Genomic DNA, 22,281 nt, shown 5'->3' on the forward strand with positions numbered 1-22,281 from the left:
GGCTGCAATATCTCAACGGAGAATACGTTTATATATATGTGTGTGTGTGCGCGTATATATATATATATATATATATATATATATATATATATATATATTTCTCCGCCGAAATCACTTTTAAACCCATTTCCACCTTTTTTTCCCTTCTCTTCCTCTTACTTTTTTTTCACGTTTTTTTACGTTTTTCTCCTTTTCGCCTCTTTTCTGGGCGTATTATTCTTCTTTTTCTTCTTTTTTTTCGTCTAATGCATACCCCATCAGTGCAGCAATGCTTATTCAATACCGCCAGCAGATGGAGACACTGGGGGATAATTTTCTAAGGATTTATACTGATTTTTCCTGTCTGAATTTGTCGCACAGAAAGTTGCAGGCCAAATATGTGTGACATTTCTGCGGCTTTAGCTTCTAGAGCATTTTTACAACATTATACATAGGTGCTGAATACATAAAAAGCGACTGTTCAGCGACAGACAAGTCGCATCGGCTGAAAGTAGGCCAGAATGTCAGTCCATGTTGGAGCAGGTTTAGATACAGTCTAAAGCATAGATCTCAAAGTCTGTGCACAGAATTTAGCAAGGGCCTCGCACCTTCTGATGCATCAGGTAGGTGCACAATAGCATAGCCTAACCCTCTGTACTTTGGTCTATATTGATGCGGGACATAGACAGCCAGCTGATGACCAATCCATTAGTGCAATGGATGGCTGGAAGCATTTGTCTTTGCCTTTGCAATACCACAGAAGCAATGCATGGTCAATGTACAGCAATGACACACCTGTGTGAACAGCCAGGAGACCCCCCCCCCCATGTTATGTTACATAGTTACATAGTTAGTACGGTCGAAAAAAGACATATGTCCATCAAGTTCAACCAGGGAATTAAGGGGTAGGGGTGTGGCGCGATATTGGGGAAGGGATGAGATTTTATATTTCTTCATAAGCATTAATCTTATTTTGTCAATTAGGAACATTCAGCACCCACCCGCTATCAAGGCAGCTGCCTATCATGTCATGCCCTACCTGCACAGGTGTGCTGGCTACTCAAATGATCCAATTAAGGAGGCCATTTAGTCAGCAGCAGCAGAAGTCCTGTGCCTGGACGCTCCAACAGCGGCCAGACACAAGCAGAAGCAGAAGCAGCAGCAGCACCACCTTTTGTTTTTTGGCTGCAGCAGCAGCAGCAGCAAGGCCCACAGGGCTGGCTAGCTGGCTAGCCAGCAAGCAGGTAGCAATGAAAGTAGGAATCTTTCTTTTTAACCCTGTAAGGGGGTGGTGCACTGTACCCGAAGATACTGCCATATCGGGTCAATGCATAGGGCGACGGAAGCAAGCTTCGAAATCGGCCCCCGTTCTCAAAAATCCATTTAATATATGGTCCCCAGATAGGGGACGTATCAGATATTAAACTGATAAGAACAGATACTACACTTGATCTTAGCCAAAAGGCCGAGAAGCGATAACCGTGAAAGGGGCGGGCCCAACAAGGTCCCCTTCATGGGCACTATCACTGCTTGCTGTCAGGGAGGCTGCCAGACAATTTTCCATGCACACTCTGGGCTGGGGGGCAGTCAACCACCAGTACACACAGCAGAACCTAAACCCATACCATTATTGCTAAGCAGCAAGACAGGGGCCCATTGCACTCCCACGGGGCCTTTTTAAATGCAATCCATAACCCGGATTTGCCAGGAACCCTTCTTACTCCTCCTACTTGCATGTGACACTGGGCTTAGGATCTGCATAGGAAACACACACACAAGCACACACCTACCTTTGTTGCCTGCAGATGCCTCCTTGGCTGTCCCCAAACGGTATCAAACCAACACCCACGGGAAGCTGTAAGCATAGAGGACATGCCTGCACCCCATTGGACTTACCTGTGTGGGTTAAACCCGGGTTATTTGACAACCTATGGCGGTGATGGTTCTGCTCAGGCAGAGCAGTGCTGATGCTCCTCATAAAGCTGTCGCTGCTGTGAAGGTTCTAGGTGACATCACAAATCCCTATGGTTACATACACAACAAAGCTGGGTTGTTGTTGTTTACACTCTGCAAGGCCTGTGGAAGTGAGTGACATCATAGCACTGCAGTTCTGAGGGTTCTAGATGGATGCAACAATCTCCTGTTGCTTCTATGAAGGCCATAATAGACGACATCACCAAACAGCTCCATAGTCACATACACAGCAAAGGAGAGATGTTGTTTACACCTAGTGATGTCAGTGGTATTGAGTGACATCACAGCACAGTGCTAAGGCTCCTGGGCCTGGACACAGCAGCGGCTGCAATATCTCAACGGAGAATACGTTTATATATATGTGTGTGTGTGCGCGTATATATATATATATATATATATATATATATATATATATATATATATATATATATTTCTCCGCCGAAATCACTTTTAAACCCATTTCCACCTTTTTTTCCCTTCTCTTCCTCTTACTTTTTTTTCACGTTTTTTTACGTTTTTCTCCTTTTCGCCTCTTTTCTGGGCGTATTATTCTTCTTTTTCTTCTTTTTTTTCGTCTAATGCATACCCCATCAGTGCAGCAATGCTTATTCAATACCGCCAGCAGATGGAGACACTGGGGGATAATTTTCTAAGGATTTATACTGATTTTTCCTGTCTGAATTTGTCGCACAGAAAGTTGCAGGCCAAATATGTGTGACATTTCTGCGACTTTAGCTTCTAGAGCATTTTTACAACATTATACATAGGTGCTGAATACATAAAAAGCGACTGTTCAGCGACAGACAAGTCGCATCGGCTGAAAGTAGGCCAGAATGTCAGTCCATGTTGGAGCAGGTTTAGATACAGTCTAAAGCATAGATCTCAAAGTCTGTGCACAGAATTTAGCAAGGGCCTCGCACCTTCTGATGCATCAGGTAGGTGCACAATAGCATAGCCTAACCCTCTGTACTTTGGTCTATATTGATGCGGGACATAGACAGCCAGCTGATGACCAATCCATTAGTGCAATGGATGGCTGGAAGCATTTGTCTTTGCCTTTGCAATACCACAGAAGCAATGCATGGTCAATGTACAGCAATGACACACCTGTGTGAACAGCCAGGAGACCCCCCCCCCATGTTATGTTACATAGTTACATAGTTAGTACGGTCGAAAAAAGACATATGTCCATCAAGTTCAACCAGGGAATTAAGGGGTAGGGGTGTGGCGCGATATTGGGGAAGGGATGAGATTTTATATTTCTTCATAAGCATTAATCTTATTTTGTCAATTAGGAACATTCAGCACCCACCCGCTATCAAGGCAGCTGCCTATCATGTCATGCCCTACCTGCACAGGTGTGCTGGCTACTCAAATGATCCAATTAAGGAGGCCATTTAGTCAGCAGCAGCAGAAGTCCTGTGCCTGGACGCTCCAACAGCGGCCAGACACAAGCAGAAGCAGAAGCAGCAGCAGCACCACCTTTTGTTTTTTGGCTGCAGCAGCAGCAGCAAGGCCCACAGGGCTGGCTAGCTGGCTAGCCAGCAAGCAGGTAGCAATGAAAGTAGGAATCTTTCTTTTTAACCCTGTAAGGGGGTGGTGCACTGTACCCGAAGATACTGCCATATCGGGTCAATGCATAGGGCGACGGAAGCAAGCTTCGAAATCGGCCCCCGTTCTCAAAAATCCATTTAATATATGGTCCCCAGATAGGGGACGTATCAGATATTAAACTGATAAGAACAGATACTACACTTGATCTTAGCCAAAAGGCCGAGAAGCGATAACCGTGAAAGGGGCGGGCCCAACAAGGTCCCCTTCATGGGCACTATCACTGCTTGCTGTCAGGGAGGCTGCCAGACAATTTTCCATGCACACTCTGGGCTGGGGGGCAGTCAACCACCAGTACACACAGCAGAACCTAAACCCATACCATTATTGCTAAGCAGCAAGACAGGGGCCCATTGCACTCCCACGGGGCCTTTTTAAATGCAATCCATAACCCGGATTTGCCAGGAACCCTTCTTACTCCTCCTACTTGCATGTGACACTGGGCTTAGGATCTGCATAGGAAACACACACACAAGCACACACCTACCTTTGTTGCCTGCAGATGCCTCCTTGGCTGTCCCCAAACGGTATCAAACCAACACCCACGGGAAGCTGTAAGCATAGAGGACATGCCTGCACCCCATTGGACTTACCTGTGTGGGTTAAACCCGGGTTATTTGACAACCTATGGCGGTGATGGTTCTGCTCAGGCAGAGCAGTGCTGATGCTCCTCATAAAGCTCTCGCTGCTGTGAAGGTTCTAGGTGACATCACAAATCCCTATGGTTACATACACAACAAAGCTGGGTTGTTGTTGTTTACACTCTGCAAGGCCTGTGGAAGTGAGTGACATCATAGCACTGTAGTTCTGAGGGTTCTAGATGGATGCAACAATCTCCTGTTGCTTCTATGAAGGCCATAATAGACGACATCACCAAACAGCTCCATAGTCACATACACAGCAAAGGAGAGATGTTGTTTACACCTAGTGATGTCAGTGGTATTGAGTGACATCACAGCACAGTGCTAAGGCTCCTGGGCCTGGACACAGCAGCGGCTGCAATATCTCAACGGAGAATACGTTTATATATATGTGTGTGTGTGCGCGTATATATATATATATATATATATATATATATATATATATATATATATTCTCCGCCGAAATCACTTTTAAACCCATTTCCACCTTTTTTTCCCTTCTCTTCCTCTTACTTTTTTTTCACGTTTTTTTACGTTTTTCTCCTTTTCGCCTCTTTTCTGGGCGTATTATTCTTCTTTTTCTTCTTTTTTTTCGTCTAATGCATACCCCATCAGTGCAGCAATGCTTATTCAATACCGCCAGCAGATGGAGACACTGGGGGATAATTTTCTAAGGATTTATACTGATTTTTCCTGTCTGAATTTGTCGCACAGAAAGTTGCAGGCCAAATATGTGTGACATTTCTGCGACTTTAGCTTCTAGAGCATTTTTACAACATTATACATAGGTGCTGAATACATAAAAAGCGACTGTTCAGCGACAGACAAGTCGCATCGGCTGAAAGTAGGCCAGAATGTCAGTCCATGTTGGAGCAGGTTTAGATACAGTCTAAAGCATAGATCTCAAAGTCTGTGCACAGAATTTAGCAAGGGCCTCGCACCTTCTGATGCATCAGGTAGGTGCACAATAGCATAGCCTAACCCTCTGTACTTTGGTCTATATTGATGCGGGACATAGACAGCCAGCTGATGACCAATCCATTAGTGCAATGGATGGCTGGAAGCATTTGTCTTTGCCTTTGCAATACCACAGAAGCAATGCATGGTCAATGTACAGCAATGACACACCTGTGTGAACAGCCAGGAGACCCCCCCCCCCCATGTTATGTTACATAGTTACATAGTTAGTACGGTCGAAAAAAGACATATGTCCATCAAGTTCAACCAGGGAATTAAGGGGTAGGGGTGTGGCGCGATATTGGGGAAGGGATGAGATTTTATATTTCTTCATAAGCATTAATCTTATTTTGTCAATTAGGAACATTCAGCACCCACCCGCTATCAAGGCAGCTGCCTATCATGTCATGCCCTACCTGCACAGGTGTGCTGGCTACTCAAATGATCCAATTAAGGAGGCCATTTAGTCAGCAGCAGCAGAAGTCCTGTGCCTGGACGCTCCAACAGCGGCCAGACACAAGCAGAAGCAGAAGCAGCAGCAGCACCACCTTTTGTTTTTTGGCTGCAGCAGCAGCAGCAGCAAGGCCCACAGGGCTGGCTAGCTGGCTAGCCAGCAAGCAGGTAGCAATGAAAGTAGGAATCTTTCTTTTTAACCCTGTAAGGGGGTGGTGCACTGTACCCGAAGATACTGCCATATCGGGTCAATGCATAGGGCGACGGAAGCAAGCTTCGAAATCGGCCCCCGTTCTCAAAAATCCATTTAATATATGGTCCCCAGATAGGGGACGTATCAGATATTAAACTGATAAGAACAGATACTACACTTGATCTTAGCCAAAAGGCCGAGAAGCGATAACCGTGAAAGGGGCGGGCCCAACAAGGTCCCCTTCATGGGCACTATCACTGCTTGCTGTCAGGGAGGCTGCCAGACAATTTTCCATGCACACTCTGGGCTGGGGGGCAGTCAACCACCAGTACACACAGCAGAACCTAAACCCATACCATTATTGCTAAGCAGCAAGACAGGGGCCCATTGCACTCCCACGGGGCCTTTTTAAATGCAATCCATAACCCGGATTTGCCAGGAACCCTTCTTACTCCTCCTACTTGCATGTGACACTGGGCTTAGGATCTGCATAGGAAACACACACACAAGCACACACCTACCTTTGTTGCCTGCAGATGCCTCCTTGGCTGTCCCCAAACGGTATCAAACCAACACCCACGGGAAGCTGTAAGCATAGAGGACATGCCTGCACCCCATTGGACTTACCTGTGTGGGTTAAACCCGGGTTATTTGACAACCTATGGCGGTGATGGTTCTGCTCAGGCAGAGCAGTGCTGATGCTCCTCATAAAGCTCTCGCTGCTGTGAAGGTTCTAGGTGACATCACAAATCCCTATGGTTACATACACAACAAAGCTGGGTTGTTGTTGTTTACACTCTGCAAGGCCTGTGGAAGTGAGTGACATCATAGCACTGTAGTTCTGAGGGTTCTAGATGGATGCAACAATCTCCTGTTGCTTCTATGAAGGCCATAATAGACGACATCACCAAACAGCTCCATAGTCACATACACAGCAAAGGAGAGATGTTGTTTACACCTAGTGATGTCAGTGGTATTGAGTGACATCACAGCACAGTGCTAAGGCTCCTGGGCCTGGACACAGCAGCGGCTGCAATATCTCAACGGAGAATACGTTTATATATATGTGTGTGTGTGCGCGTATATATATATATATATATATATATATATATATATATATATATATATTTCTCCGCCGAAATCACTTTTAAACCCATTTCCACCTTTTTTTCCCTTCTCTTCCTCTTACTTTTTTTTCACGTTTTTTTACGTTTTTCTCCTTTTCGCCTCTTTTCTGGGCGTATTATTCTTCTTTTTCTTCTTTTTTTTCGTCTAATGCATACCCCATCAGTGCAGCAATGCTTATTCAATACCGCCAGCAGATGGAGACACTGGGGGATAATTTTCTAAGGATTTATACTGATTTTTCCTGTCTGAATTTGTCGCACAGAAAGTTGCAGGCCAAATATGTGTGACATTTCTGCGACTTTAGCTTCTAGAGCATTTTTACAACATTATACATAGGTGCTGAATACATAAAAAGCGACTGTTCAGCGACAGACAAGTCGCATCGGCTGAAAGTAGGCCAGAATGTCAGTCCATGTTGGAGCAGGTTTAGATACAGTCTAAAGCATAGATCTCAAAGTCTGTGCACAGAATTTAGCAAGGGCCTCGCACCTTCTGATGCATCAGGTAGGTGCACAATAGCATAGCCTAACCCTCTGTACTTTGGTCTATATTGATGCGGGACATAGACAGCCAGCTGATGACCAATCCATTAGTGCAATGGATGGCTGGAAGCATTTGTCTTTGCCTTTGCAATACCACAGAAGCAATGCATGGTCAATGTACAGCAATGACACACCTGTGTGAACAGCCAGGAGACCCCCCCCCCCATGTTATGTTACATAGTTACATAGTTAGTACGGTCGAAAAAAGACATATGTCCATCAAGTTCAACCAGGGAATTAAGGGGTAGGGGTGTGGCGCGATATTGGGGAAGGGATGAGATTTTATATTTCTTCATAAGCATTAATCTTATTTTGTCAATTAGGAACATTCAGCACCCACCCGCTATCAAGGCAGCTGCCTATCATGTCATGCCCTACCTGCACAGGTGTGCTGGCTACTCAAATGATCCAATTAAGGAGGCCATTTAGTCAGCAGCAGCAGAAGTCCTGTGCCTGGACGCTCCAACAGCGGCCAGACACAAGCAGAAGCAGAAGCAGCAGCAGCACCACCTTTTGTTTTTTGGCTGCAGCAGCAGCAGCAGCAAGGCCCACAGGGCTGGCTAGCTGGCTAGCCAGCAAGCAGGTAGCAATGAAAGTAGGAATCTTTCTTTTTAACCCTGTAAGGGGGTGGTGCACTGTACCCGAAGATACTGCCATATCGGGTCAATGCATAGGGCGACGGAAGCAAGCTTCGAAATCGGCCCCCGTTCTCAAAAATCCATTTAATATATGGTCCCCAGATAGGGGACGTATCAGATATTAAACTGATAAGAACAGATACTACACTTGATCTTAGCCAAAAGGCCGAGAAGCGATAACCGTGAAAGGGGCGGGCCCAACAAGGTCCCCTTCATGGGCACTATCACTGCTTGCTGTCAGGGAGGCTGCCAGACAATTTTCCATGCACACTCTGGGCTGGGGGGCAGTCAACCACCAGTACACACAGCAGAACCTAAACCCATACCATTATTGCTAAGCAGCAAGACAGGGGCCCATTGCACTCCCACGGGGCCTTTTTAAATGCAATCCATAACCCGGATTTGCCAGGAACCCTTCTTACTCCTCCTACTTGCATGTGACACTGGGCTTAGGATCTGCATAGGAAACACACACACAAGCACACACCTACCTTTGTTGCCTGCAGATGCCTCCTTGGCTGTCCCCAAACGGTATCAAACCAACACCCACGGGAAGCTGTAAGCATAGAGGACATGCCTGCACCCCATTGGACTTACCTGTGTGGGTTAAACCCGGGTTATTTGACAACCTATGGCGGTGATGGTTCTGCTCAGGCAGAGCAGTGCTGATGCTCCTCATAAAGCTGTCGCTGCTGTGAAGGTTCTAGGTGACATCACAAATCCCTATGGTTACATACACAACAAAGCTGGGTTGTTGTTGTTTACACTCTGCAAGGCCTGTGGAAGTGAGTGACATCATAGCACTGTAGTTCTGAGGGTTCTAGATGGATGCAACAATCTCCTGTTGCTTCTATGAAGGCCATAATAGACGACATCACCAAACAGCTCCATAGTCACATACACAGCAAAGGAGAGATGTTGTTTACACCTAGTGATGTCAGTGGTATTGAGTGACATCACAGCACAGTGCTAAGGCTCCTGGGCCTGGACACAGCAGCGGCTGCAATATCTCAACGGAGAATACGTTTATATATATGTGTGTGTGTGCGCGTATATATATATATATATATATATATATATATATATATATATATATATATATTTCTCCGCCGAAATCACTTTTAAACCCATTTCCACCTTTTTTTCCCTTCTCTTCCTCTTACTTTTTTTTCACGTTTTTTTACGTTTTTCTCCTTTTCGCCTCTTTTCTGGGCGTATTATTCTTCTTTTTCTTCTTTTTTTTCGTCTAATGCATACCCCATCAGTGCAGCAATGCTTATTCAATACCGCCAGCAGATGGAGACACTGGGGGATAATTTTCTAAGGATTTATACTGATTTTTCCTGTCTGAATTTGTCGCACAGAAAGTTGCAGGCCAAATATGTGTGACATTTCTGCGACTTTAGCTTCTAGAGCATTTTTACAACATTATACATAGGTGCTGAATACATAAAAAGCGACTGTTCAGCGACAGACAAGTCGCATCGGCTGAAAGTAGGCCAGAATGTCAGTCCATGTTGGAGCAGGTTTAGATACAGTCTAAAGCATAGATCTCAAAGTCTGTGCACAGAATTTAGCAAGGGCCTCGCACCTTCTGATGCATCAGGTAGGTGCACAATAGCATAGCCTAACCCTCTGTACTTTGGTCTATATTGATGCGGGACATAGACAGCCAGCTGATGACCAATCCATTAGTGCAATGGATGGCTGGAAGCATTTGTCTTTGCCTTTGCAATACCACAGAAGCAATGCATGGTCAATGTACAGCAATGACACACCTGTGTGAACAGCCAGGAGACCCCCCCCCCCCCATGTTATGTTACATAGTTACATAGTTAGTACGGTCGAAAAAAGACATATGTCCATCAAGTTCAACCAGGGAATTAAGGGGTAGGGGTGTGGCGCGATATTGGGGAAGGGATGAGATTTTATATTTCTTCATAAGCATTAATCTTATTTTGTCAATTAGGAACATTCAGCACCCACCCGCTATCAAGGCAGCTGCCTATCATGTCATGCCCTACCTGCACAGGTGTGCTGGCTACTCAAATGATCCAATTAAGGAGGCCATTTAGTCAGCAGCAGCAGAAGTCCTGTGCCTGGACGCTCCAACAGCGGCCAGACACAAGCAGAAGCAGAAGCAGCAGCAGCACCACCTTTTGTTTTTTGGCTGCAGCAGCAGCAGCAGCAAGGCCCACAGGGCTGGCTAGCTGGCTAGCCAGCAAGCAGGTAGCAATGAAAGTAGGAATCTTTCTTTTTAACCCTGTAAGGGGGTGGTGCACTGTACCCGAAGATACTGCCATATCGGGTCAATGCATAGGGCGACGGAAGCAAGCTTCGAAATCGGCCCCCGTTCTCAAAAATCCATTTAATATATGGTCCCCAGATAGGGGACGTATCAGATATTAAACTGATAAGAACAGATACTACACTTGATCTTAGCCAAAAGGCCGAGAAGCGATAACCGTGAAAGGGGCGGGCCCAACAAGGTCCCCTTCATGGGCACTATCACTGCTTGCTGTCAGGGAGGCTGCCAGACAATTTTCCATGCACACTCTGGGCTGGGGGGCAGTCAACCACCAGTACACACAGCAGAACCTAAACCCATACCATTATTGCTAAGCAGCAAGACAGGGGCCCATTGCACTCCCACGGGGCCTTTTTAAATGCAATCCATAACCCGGATTTGCCAGGAACCCTTCTTACTCCTCCTACTTGCATGTGACACTGGGCTTAGGATCTGCATAGGAAACACACACACAAGCACACACCTACCTTTGTTGCCTGCAGATGCCTCCTTGGCTGTCCCCAAACGGTATCAAACCAACACCCACGGGAAGCTGTAAGCATAGAGGACATGCCTGCACCCCATTGGACTTACCTGTGTGGGTTAAACCCGGGTTATTTGACAACCTATGGCGGTGATGGTTCTGCTCAGGCAGAGCAGTGCTGATGCTCCTCATAAAGCTGTCGCTGCTGTGAAGGTTCTAGGTGACATCACAAATCCCTATGGTTACATACACAACAAAGCTGGGTTGTTGTTGTTTACACTCTGCAAGGCCTGTGGAAGTGAGTGACATCATAGCACTGTAGTTCTGAGGGTTCTAGATGGATGCAACAATCTCCTGTTGCTTCTATGAAGGCCATAATAGACGACATCACCAAACAGCTCCATAGTCACATACACAGCAAAGGAGAGATGTTGTTTACACCTAGTGATGTCAGTGGTATTGAGTGACATCACAGCACAGTGCTAAGGCTCCTGGGCCTGGACACAGCAGCGGCTGCAATATCTCAACGGAGAATACGTTTATATATATGTGTGTGTGTGCGCGTATATATATATATATATATATATATATATATATATATATATATATATTTCTCCGCCGAAATCACTTTTAAACCCATTTCCACCTTTTTTTCCCTTCTCTTCCTCTTACTTTTTTTTCACGTTTTTTTACGTTTTTCTCCTTTTCGCCTCTTTTCTGGGCGTATTATTCTTCTTTTTCTTCTTTTTTTTCGTCTAATGCATACCCCATCAGTGCAGCAATGCTTATTCAATACCGCCAGCAGATGGAGACACTGGGGGATAATTTTCTAAGGATTTATACTGATTTTTCCTGTCTGAATTTGTCGCACAGAAAGTTGCAGGCCAAATATGTGTGACATTTCTGCGACTTTAGCTTCTAGAGCATTTTTACAACATTATACATAGGTGCTGAATACATAAAAAGCGACTGTTCAGCGACAGACAAGTCGCATCGGCTGAAAGTAGGCCAGAATGTCAGTCCATGTTGGAGCAGGTTTAGATACAGTCTAAAGCATAGATCTCAAAGTCTGTGCACAGAATTTAGCAAGGGCCTCGCACCTTCTGATGCATCAGGTAGGTGCACAATAGCATAGCCTAACCCTCTGTACTTTGGTCTATATTGATGCGGGACATAGACAGCCAGCTGATGACCAATCCATTAGTGCAATGGATGGCTGGAAGCATTTGTCTTTGCCTTTGCAATACCACAGAAGCAATGCATGGTCAATGTACAGCAATGACACACCTGTGTGAACAGCCAGGAGACCCCCCCCCCCATGTTATGTTACATAGTTACATAGTTAGTACGGTCGAAAAAAGACATATGTCCATCAAGTTCAACCAGGGAATTAAGGGGTAGGGGTGTGGCGCGATATTGGGGAAGGGATGAGATTTTATATTTCTTCATAAGCATTAATCTTATTTTGTCAATTAGGAACATTCAGCACCCACCCGCTATCAAGGCAGCTGCCTATCATGTCATGCCCTACCTGCACAGGTGTGCTGGCTACTCAAATGATCCAATTAAGGAGGCCATTTAGTCAGCAGCAGCAGAAGTCCTGTGCCTGGACGCTCCAACAGCGGCCAGACACAAGCAGAAGCAGAAGCAGCAGCAGCACCACCTTTTGTTTTTTGGCTGCAGCAGCAGCAGCAGCAAGGCCCACAGGGCTGGCTAGCTGGCTAGCCAGCAAGCAGGTAGCAATGAAAGTAGGAATCTTTCTTTTTAACCCTGTAAGGGGGTGGTGCACTGTACCCGAAGATACTGCCATATCGGGTCAATGCATAGGGCGACGGAAGCAAGCTTCGAAATCGGCCCCCGTTCTCAAAAATCCATTTAATATATGGTCCCCAGATAGGGGACGTATCAGATATTAAACTGATAAGAACAGATACTACACTTGATCTTAGCCAAAAGGCCGAGAAGCGATAACCGTGAAAGGGGCGGGCCCAACAAGGTCCCCTTCATGGGCACTATCACTGCTTGCTGTCAGGGAGGCTGCCAGACAATTTTCCATGCACACTCTGGGCTGGGGGGCAGTCAACCACCAGTACACACAGCAGAACCTAAACCCATACCATTATTGCTAAGCAGCAAGACAGGGGCCCATTGCACTCCCACGGGGCCTTTTTAAATGCAATCCATAACCCGGATTTGCCAGGAACCCTTCTTACTCCTCCTACTTGCATGTGACACTGGGCTTAGGATCTGCATAGGAAACACACACACAAGCACACACCTACCTTTGTTGCCTGCAGATGCCTCCTTGGCTGTCCCCAAACGGTATCAAACCAACACCCACGGGAAGCTGTAAGCATAGAGGACATGCCTGCACCCCATTGGACTTACCTGTGTGGGTTAAACCCGGGTTATTTGACAACCTATGGCGGTGATGGTTCTGCTCAGGCAGAGCAGTGCTGATGCTCCTCATAAAGCTGTCGCTGCTGTGAAGGTTCTAGGTGACATCACAAATCCCTATGGTTACATACACAACAAAGCTGGGTTGTTGTTGTTTACACTCTGCAAGGCCTGTGGAAGTGAGTGACATCATAGCACTGTAGTTCTGAGGGTTCTAGATGGATGCAACAATCTCCTGTTGCTTCTATGAAGGCCATAATAGACGACATCACCAAACAGCTCCATAGTCACATACACAGCAAAGGAGAGATGTTGTTTACACCTAGTGATGTCAGTGGTATTGAGTGACATCACAGCACAGTGCTAAGGCTCCTGGGCCTGGACACAGCAGCGGCTGCAATATCTCAACGGAGAATACGTTTATATATATGTGTGTGTGTGCGCGTATATATATATATATATATATATATATATATATATATATATATATATATATATATATATTTCTCCGCCGAAATCACTTTTAAACCCATTTCCACCTTTTTTTCCCTTCTCTTCCTCTTACTTTTTTGTTCACGTTTTTTTACGTTTTTCTCCTTTTCGCCTCTTTTCTGGGCGTATTATTCTTCTTTTTCTTCTTTTTTTTCGTCTAATGCATACCCCATCAGTGCAGCAATGCTTATTCAATACCGCCAGCAGATGGAGACACTGGGGGATAATTTTCTAAGGATTTATACTGATTTTTCCTGTCTGAATTTGTCGCACAGAAAGTTGCAGGCCAAATATGTGTGACATTTCTGCGACTTTAGCTTCTAGAGCATTTTTACAACATTATACATAGGTGCTGAATACATAAAAAGCGACTGTTCAGCGACAGACAAGTCGCATCGGCTGAAAGTAGGCCAGAATGTCAGTCCATGTTGGAGCAGGTTTAGATACAGTCTAAAGCATAGATCTCAAAGTCTGTGCACAGAATTTAGCAAGGGCCTCGCACCTTCTGATGCATCAGGTAGGTGCACAATAGCATAGCCTAACCCTCTGTACTTTGGTCTATATTGATGCGGGACATAGACAGCCAGCTGATGACCAATCCATTAGTGCAATGGATGGCTGGAAGCATTTGTCTTTGCCTTTGCAATACCACAGAAGCAATGCATGGTCAATGTACAGCAATGACACACCTGTGTGAACAGCCAGGAGACCCCCCCCCCCCCCCCCCATGTTATGTTACATAGTTACATAGTTAGTACGGTCGAAAAAAGACATATGTCCATCAAGTTCAACCAGGGAATTAAGGGGTAGGGGTGTGGCGCGATATTGGGGAAGGGATGAGATTTTATATTTCTTCATAAGCATTAATCTTATTTTGTCAATTAGGAACATTCAGCACCCACCCGCTATCAAGGCAGCTGCCTATCATGTCATGCCCTACCTGCACAGGTGTGCTGGCTACTCAAATGATCCAATTAAGGAGGCCATTTAGTCAGCAGCAGCAGAAGTCCTGTGCCTGGACGCTCCAACAGCGGCCAGACACAAGCAGAAGCAGAAGCAGCAGCAGCACCACCTTTTGTTTTTTGGCTGCAGCAGCAGCAAGGCCCACAGGGCTGGCTAGCTGGCTAGCCAGCAAGCAGGTAGCAATGAAAGTAGGAATCTTTCTTTTTAACCCTGTAAGGGGGTGGTGCACTGTACCCGAAGATACTGCCATATCGGGTCAATGCATAGGGCGACGGAAGCAAGCTTCGAAATCGGCCCCCGTTCTCAAAAATCCATTTAATATATGGTCCCCAGATAGGGGACGTATCAGATATTAAACTGATAAGAACAGATACTACACTTGATCTTAGCCAAAAGGCCGAGAAGCGATAACCGTGAAAGGGGCGGGCCCAACAAGGTCCCCTTCATGGGCACTATCACTGCTTGCTGTCAGGGAGGCTGCCAGACAATTTTCCATGCACACTCTGGGCTGGGGGGCAGTCAACCACCAGTACACACAGCAGAACCTAAACCCATACCATTATTGCTAAGCAGCAAGACAGGGGCCCATTGCACTCCCACGGGGCCTTTTTAAATGCAATCCATAACCCGGATTTGCCAGGAACCCTTCTTACTCCTCCTACTTGCATGTGACACTGGGCTTAGGATCTGCATAGGAAACACACACACAAGCACACACCTACCTTTGTTGCCTGCAGATGCCTCCTTGGCTGTCCCCAAACGGTATCAAACCAACACCCACGGGAAGCTGTAAGCATAGAGGACATGCCTGCACCCCATTGGACTTACCTGTGTGGGTTAAACCCGGGTTATTTGACAACCTATGGCGGTGATGGTTCTGCTCAGGCAGAGCAGTGCTGATGCTCCTCATAAAGCTGTCGCTGCTGTGAAGGTTCTAGGTGACATCACAAATCCCTATGGTTACATACACAACAAAGCTGGGTTGTTGTTGTTTACACTCTGCAAGGCCTGTGGAAGTGAGTGACATCATAGCACTGTAGTTCTGAGGGTTCTAGATGGATGCAACAATCTCCTGTTGCTTCTATGAAGGCCATAATAGACGACATCACCAAACAGCTCCATAGTCACATACACAGCAAAGGAGAGATGTTGTTTACACCTAGTGATGTCAGTGGTATTGAGTGACATCACAGCACAGTGCTAAGGCTCCTGGGCCTGGACACAGCAGCGGCTGCAATATCTCAACGGAGAATACGTTTATATATATGTGTGTGTGTGCGCGTATATATATATATATATATATATATATATATATATATATATATATATATATTTCTCCGCCGAAATCACTTTTAAACCCATTTCCACCTTTTTTTCCCTTCTCTTCCTCTTACTTTTTTTTCACGTTTTTTTACGTTTTTCTCCTTTTCGCCTCTTTTCTGGGCGTATTATTCTTCTTTTTCTTCTTTTTTTTCGTCTAATGCATACCCCATCAGTGCAGCAATGCTTATTCAATACCGCCAGCAGATGGAGACACTGGGGGATAATTTTCTAAGGATTTATACTGATTTTTCCTGTCTGAATTTGTCGCACAGAAAGTTGCAGGCCAAATATGTGTGACATTTCTGCGACTTTAGCTTCTAGAGCATTTTTACAACATTATACATAGGTGCTGAATACATAAAAAGCGACTGTTCAGCGACAGACAAGTCGCATCGGCTGAAAGTAGGCCAGAATGTCAGTCCATGTTGGAGCAGGTTTAGATACAGTCTAAAGCATAGATCTCAAAGTCTGTGCACAGAATTTAGCAAGGGCCTCGCACCTTCTGATGCATCAGGTAGGTGCACAATAGCATAGCCTAACCCTCTGTACTTTGGTCTATATTGATGCGGGACATAGACAGCCAGCTGATGACCAATCCATTAGTGCAATGGATGGCTGGAAGCATTTGTCTTTGCCTTTGCAATACCACAGAAGCAATGCATGGTCAATGTACAGCAATGACACACCTGTGTGAACAGCCAGGAGACCCCCCCCCCCCCCCCCCATGTTATGTTACATAGTTACATAGTTAGTACGGTCGAAAAAAGACATATGTCCATCAAGTTCAACCAGGGAATTAAGGGGTAGGGGTGTGGCGCGATATTGGGGAAGGGATGAGATTTTATATTTCTTCATAAGCATTAATCTTATTTTGTCAATTAGGAACATTCAGCACCCACCCGCTATCAAGGCAGCTGCCTATCATGTCATGCCCTACCTGCACAGGTGTGCTGGCTACTCAAATGATCCAATTAAGGAGGCCATTTAGTCAGCAGCAGCAGAAGTCCTGTGCCTGGACGCTCCAACAGCGGCCAGACACAAGCAGAAGCAGAAGCAGCAGCAGCACCACCTTTTGTTTTTTGGCTGCAGCAGCAGCAGCAGCAAGGCCCACAGGGCTGGCTAGCTGGCTAGCCAGCAAGCAGGTAGCAATGAAAGTAGGAATCTTTCTTTTTAACCCTGTAAGGGGGTGGTGCACTGTACCCGAAGATACTGCCATATCGGGTCAATGCATAGGGCGACGGAAGCAAGCTTCGAAATCGGCCCCCGTTCTCAAAAATCCATTTAATATATGGTCCCCAGATAGGGGACGTATCAGATATTAAACTGATAAGAACAGATACTACACTTGATCTTAGCCAAAAGGCCGAGAAGCGATAACCGTGAAAGGGGCGGGCCCAACAAGGTCCCCTTCATGGGCACTATCACTGCTTGCTGTCAGGGAGGCTGCCAGACAATTTTCCATGCACACACTGGGCTGGGGGGCAGTCAACCACCAGTACACACAGCAGAACCTAAACCCATACCATTATTGCTAAGCAGCAAGACAGGGGCCCATTGCACTCCCACGGGGCCTTTTTAAATGCAATCCATAACCCGGATTTGCCAGGAACCCTTCTTACTCCTCCTACTTGCATGTGACACTGGGCTTAGGATCTGCATAGGAAACACACACACAAGCACACACCTACCTTTGTTGCCTGCAGATGCCTCCTTGGCTGTCCCCAAACGGTATCAAACCAACACCCACGGGAAGCTGTAAGCATAGAGGACATGCCTGCACCCCATTGGACTTACCTGTGTGGGTTAAACCCGGGTTATTTGACAACCTATGGCGGTGATGGTTCTGCTCAGGCAGAGCAGTGCTGATGCTCCTCATAAAGCTGTCGCTGCTGTGAAGGTTCTAGGTGACATCACAAATCCCTATGGTTACATACACAACAAAGCTGGGTTGTTGTTGTTTACACTCTGCAAGGCCTGTGGAAGTGAGTGACATCATAGCACTGTAGTTCTGAGGGTTCTAGATGGATGCAACAATCTCCTGTTGCTTCTATGAAGGCCATAATAGACGACATCACCAAACAGCTCCATAGTCACATACACAGCAAAGGAGAGATGTTGTTTACACCTAGTGATGTCAGTGGTATTGAGTGACATCACAGCACAGTGCTAAGGCTCCTGGGCCTGGACACAGCAGCGGCTGCAATATCTCAACGGAGAATACGTTTATATATATGTGTGTGTGTGCGCGTATATATATATATATATATATATATATATATATATATTTCTCCGCCGAAATCACTTTTAAACCCATTTCCACCTTTTTTTCCCTTCTCTTCCTCTTACTTTTTTTTCACGTTTTTTTACGTTTTTCTCCTTTTCGCCTCTTTTCTGGGCGTATTATTCTTCTTTTTCTTCTTTTTTTTCGTCTAATGCATACCCCATCAGTGCAGCAATGCTTATTAAATACCGCCAGCAGATGGAGACACTGGGGGATAATTTTCTAAGGATTTATACTGATTTTTCCTGTCTGAATTTGTCGCACAGAAAGTTGCAGGCCAAATATGTGTGACATTTCTGCGACTTTAGCTTCTAGAGCATTTTTACAACATTATACATAGGTGCTGAATACATAAAAAGCGACTGTTCAGCGACAGACAAGTCGCATCGGCTGAAAGTAGGCCAGAATGTCAGTCCATGTTGGAGCAGGTTTAGATACAGTCTAAAGCATAGATCTCAAAGTCTGTGCACAGAATTTAGCAAGGGCCTCGCACCTTCTGATGCATCAGGTAGGTGCACAATAGCATAGCCTAACCCTCTGTACTTTGGTCTATATTGATGCGGGACATAGACAGCCAGCTGATGACCAATCCATTAGTGCAATGGATGGCTGGAAGCATTTGTCTTTGCCTTTGCAATACCACAGAAGCAATGCATGGTCAATGTACAGCAATGACACACCTGTGTGAACAGCCAGGAGACCCCCCCCCCCCCCCCCCCCATGTTATGTTACATAGTTACATAGTTAGTACGGTCGAAAAAAGACATATGTCCATCAAGTTCAACCAGGGAATTAAGGGGTAGGGGTGTGGCGCGATATTGGGGAAGGGATGAGATTTTATATTTCTTCATAAGCATTAATCTTATTTTGTCAATTAGGAACATTCAGCACCCACCCGCTATCAAGGCAGCTGCCTATCATGTCATGCCCTACCTGCACAGGTGTGCTGGCTACTCAAATGATCCAATTAAGGAGGCCATTTAGTCAGTAGCAGCAGAAGTCCTGTGCCTGGACGCTCCAACAGCGGCCAGACACAAGCAGAAGCAGAAGCAGCAGCAGCACCACCTTTTGTTTTTTGGCTGCAGCAGCAGCAGCAGCAAGGCCCACAGGGCTGGCTAGCTGGCTAGCCAGCAAGCAGGTAGCAATGAAAGTAGGAATCTTTCTTTTTAACCCTGTAAGGGGGTGGTGCACTGTACCCGAAGATACTGCCATATCGGGTCAATGCATAGGGCGACGGAAGCAAGCTTCGAAATCGGCCCCCGTTCTCAAAAATCCATTTAATATATGGTCCCCAGATAGGGGACGTATCAGATATTAAACTGATAAGAACAGATACTACACTTGATCTTAGCCAAAAGGCCGAGAAGCGATAACCGTGAAAGGGGCGGGCCCAACAAGGTCCCCTTCATGGGCACTATCACTGCTTGCTGTCAGGGAGGCTGCCAGACAATTTTCCATGCACACTCTGGGCTGGGGGGCAGTCAACCACCAGTACACACAGCAGAACCTAAACCCATACCATTATTGCTAAGCAGCAAGACAGGGGCCCATTGCACTCCCACGGGGCCTTTTTAAATGCAATCCATAACCCGGATTTGCCAGGAACCCTTCTTACTCCTCCTACTTGCATGTGACACTGGGCTTAGGATCTGCATAGGAAACACACACACAAGCACACACCTACCTTTGTTGCCTGCAGATGCCTCCTTGGCTGTCCCCAAACGGTATCAAACCAACACCCACGGGAAGCTGTAAGCATAGAGGACATGCCTGCACCCCATTGGACTTACCTGTGTGGGTTAAACCCGGGTTATTTGACAACCTATGGCGGTGATGGTTCTGCTCAGGCAGAGCAGTGCTGATGCTCCTCATAAAGCTGTCGCTGCTGTGAAGGTTCTAGGTGACATCACAAATCCCTATGGTTACATACACAACAAAGCTGGGTTGTTGTTGTTTACACTCTGCAAGGCCTGTGGAAGTGAGTGACATCATAGCACTGTAGTTCTGAGGGTTCTAGATGGATGCAACAATCTCCTGTTGCTTCTATGAAGGCCATAATAGACGACATCACCAAACAGCTCCATAGTCACATACACAGCAAAGGAGAGATGTTGTTTACACCTAGTGATGTCAGTGGTATTGAGTGACATCACAGCACAGTGCTAAGGCTCCTGGGCCTGGACACAGCAGCGGCTGCAATATCTCAACGGAGAATACGTTTATATATATGTGTGTGTGTGCGCGTATATATATATATATATATATATATATATATATATATTTCTCCGCCGAAATCACTTTTAAACCCATTTCCACCTTTTTTTCCCTTCTCTTCCTCTTACTTTTTTTTCACGTTTTTTTACGTTTTTCTCCTTTTCGCCTCTTTTCTGGGCGTATTATTCTTCTTTTTCTTCTTTTTTTTCGTCTAATGCATACCCCATCAGTGCAGCAATGCTTATTCAATACCGCCAGCAGATGGAGACACTGGGGGATAATTTTCTAAGGATTTATACTGATTTTTCCTGTCTGAATTTGTCGCACAGAAAGTTGCAGGCCAAATATGTGTGACATTTCTGCGACTTTAGCTTCTAGAGCATTTTTACAACATTATACATAGGTGCTGAATACATAAAAAGCGACTGTTCAGCGACAGACAAGTCGCATCGGCTGAAAGTAGGCCAGAATGTCAGTCCATGTTGGAGCAGGTTTAGATACAGTCTAAAGCATAGATCTCAAAGTCTGTGCACAGAATTTAGCAAGGGCCTCGCACCTTCTGATGCATCAGGTAGGTGCACAATAGCATAGCCTAACCCTCTGTACTTTGGTCTATATTGATGCGGGACATAGACAGCCAGCTGATGACCAATCCATTAGTTGTCAGGGAGGCTGCCAGACAATTTTCCATGCACACTCTGGGCTGGGGGGCAGTCAACCACCAGTACACACAGCAGAACCTAAACCCATACCATTATTGCTAAGCAGCAAGACAGGGGCCCATTGCACTCCCACGGGGCCTTTTTAAATGCAATCCATAACCCGGATTTGCCAGGAACCCTTCTTACTCCTCCTACTTGCATGTGACACTGGGCTTAGGATCTGCATAGGAAACACACACACAAGCACACACCTACCTTTGTTGCCTGCAGATGCCTCCTTGGCTGTCCCCAAACGGTATCAAACCAACACCCACGGGAAGCTGTAAGCATAGAGGACATGCCTGCACCCCATTGGACTTACCTGTGTGGGTTAAACCCGGGTTATTTGACAACCTATGGCGGTGATGGTTCTGCTCAGGCAGAGCAGTGCTGATGCTCCTCATAAAGCTGTCGCTGCTGTGAAGGTTCTAGGTGACATCACAAATCCCTATGGTTACATACACAACAAAGCTGGGTTGTTGTTGTTTACACTCTGCAAGGCCTGTGGAAGTGAGTGACATCATAGCACTGTAGTTCTGAGGGTTCTAGATGGATGCAACAATCTCCTGTTGCTTCTATGAAGGCCATAATAGACGACATCACCAAACAGCTCCATAGTCACATACACAGCAAAGGAGAGATGTTGTTTACACCTAGTGATGTCAGTGGTATTGAGTGACATCACAGCACAGTGCTAAGGCTCCTGGGCCTGGACACAGCAGCGGCTGCAATATCTCAACGGAGAATACGTTTATATATATGTGTGTGTGTGCGCGTATATATATATATATATATATATATATATATATATATATATATATATATATATTTCTCCGCCGAAATCACTTTTAAACCCATTTCCACCTTTTTTTCCCTTCTCTTCCTCTTACTTTTTTTTCACGTTTTTTTACGTTTTTCTCCTTTTCGCCTCTTTTCTGGGCGTATTATTCTTCTTTTTCTTCTTTTTTTTCGTCTAATGCATACCCCATCAGTGCAGCAATGCTTATTCAATACCGCCAGCAG

General features: G+C 45.8%; 9 non-coding genes across 9 annotated transcripts; all 9 read right to left on the reverse strand.

The window, feature by feature from the left end:
* Positions 1 to 1,265: 1,265 nt before the first annotated feature.
* Positions 1,266 to 1,456, reverse strand: LOC130340707 (U2 spliceosomal RNA). Its single transcript, XR_008880779.1, has one exon. It is a non-coding gene; the product is annotated as a U2 spliceosomal RNA (small nuclear RNA).
* Positions 1,457 to 3,547: 2,091 nt separating this feature from the next.
* On the reverse strand, positions 3,548 to 3,738 carry LOC130340708 (U2 spliceosomal RNA). Its single transcript, XR_008880780.1, has one exon. It is a non-coding gene; the product is annotated as a U2 spliceosomal RNA (small nuclear RNA).
* A 2,087-nt stretch (positions 3,739 to 5,825) lies between these two features.
* Positions 5,826 to 6,016, reverse strand: LOC130340709 (U2 spliceosomal RNA). Its single transcript, XR_008880781.1, has one exon. It is a non-coding gene; the product is annotated as a U2 spliceosomal RNA (small nuclear RNA).
* A 2,087-nt stretch (positions 6,017 to 8,103) lies between these two features.
* Positions 8,104 to 8,294, reverse strand: LOC130340711 (U2 spliceosomal RNA). The gene has a single exon (XR_008880782.1). It is a non-coding gene; the product is annotated as a U2 spliceosomal RNA (small nuclear RNA).
* A 2,093-nt stretch (positions 8,295 to 10,387) lies between these two features.
* Positions 10,388 to 10,578, reverse strand: LOC130340712 (U2 spliceosomal RNA). Its single transcript, XR_008880783.1, has one exon. It is a non-coding gene; the product is annotated as a U2 spliceosomal RNA (small nuclear RNA).
* A 2,087-nt stretch (positions 10,579 to 12,665) lies between these two features.
* Positions 12,666 to 12,856, reverse strand: LOC130340713 (U2 spliceosomal RNA). Its single transcript, XR_008880784.1, has one exon. It is a non-coding gene; the product is annotated as a U2 spliceosomal RNA (small nuclear RNA).
* A 2,101-nt stretch (positions 12,857 to 14,957) lies between these two features.
* LOC130340715 (U2 spliceosomal RNA) lies at positions 14,958 to 15,148 on the reverse strand. Its single transcript, XR_008880786.1, has one exon. It is a non-coding gene; the product is annotated as a U2 spliceosomal RNA (small nuclear RNA).
* Positions 15,149 to 17,246: 2,098 nt separating this feature from the next.
* Positions 17,247 to 17,437, reverse strand: LOC130340716 (U2 spliceosomal RNA). Its single transcript, XR_008880787.1, has one exon. It is a non-coding gene; the product is annotated as a U2 spliceosomal RNA (small nuclear RNA).
* A 2,086-nt stretch (positions 17,438 to 19,523) lies between these two features.
* LOC130340717 (U2 spliceosomal RNA) lies at positions 19,524 to 19,714 on the reverse strand. Its single transcript, XR_008880788.1, has one exon. It is a non-coding gene; the product is annotated as a U2 spliceosomal RNA (small nuclear RNA).
* Positions 19,715 to 22,281: the final 2,567 nt, after the last annotated feature.

The sequence above is a fragment of the Hyla sarda genome, unplaced genomic scaffold (assembly GCF_029499605.1).
Source record: "Hyla sarda isolate aHylSar1 unplaced genomic scaffold, aHylSar1.hap1 scaffold_599, whole genome shotgun sequence".
NCBI lineage: Eukaryota > Metazoa > Chordata > Amphibia > Anura > Hylidae > Hyla > Hyla sarda.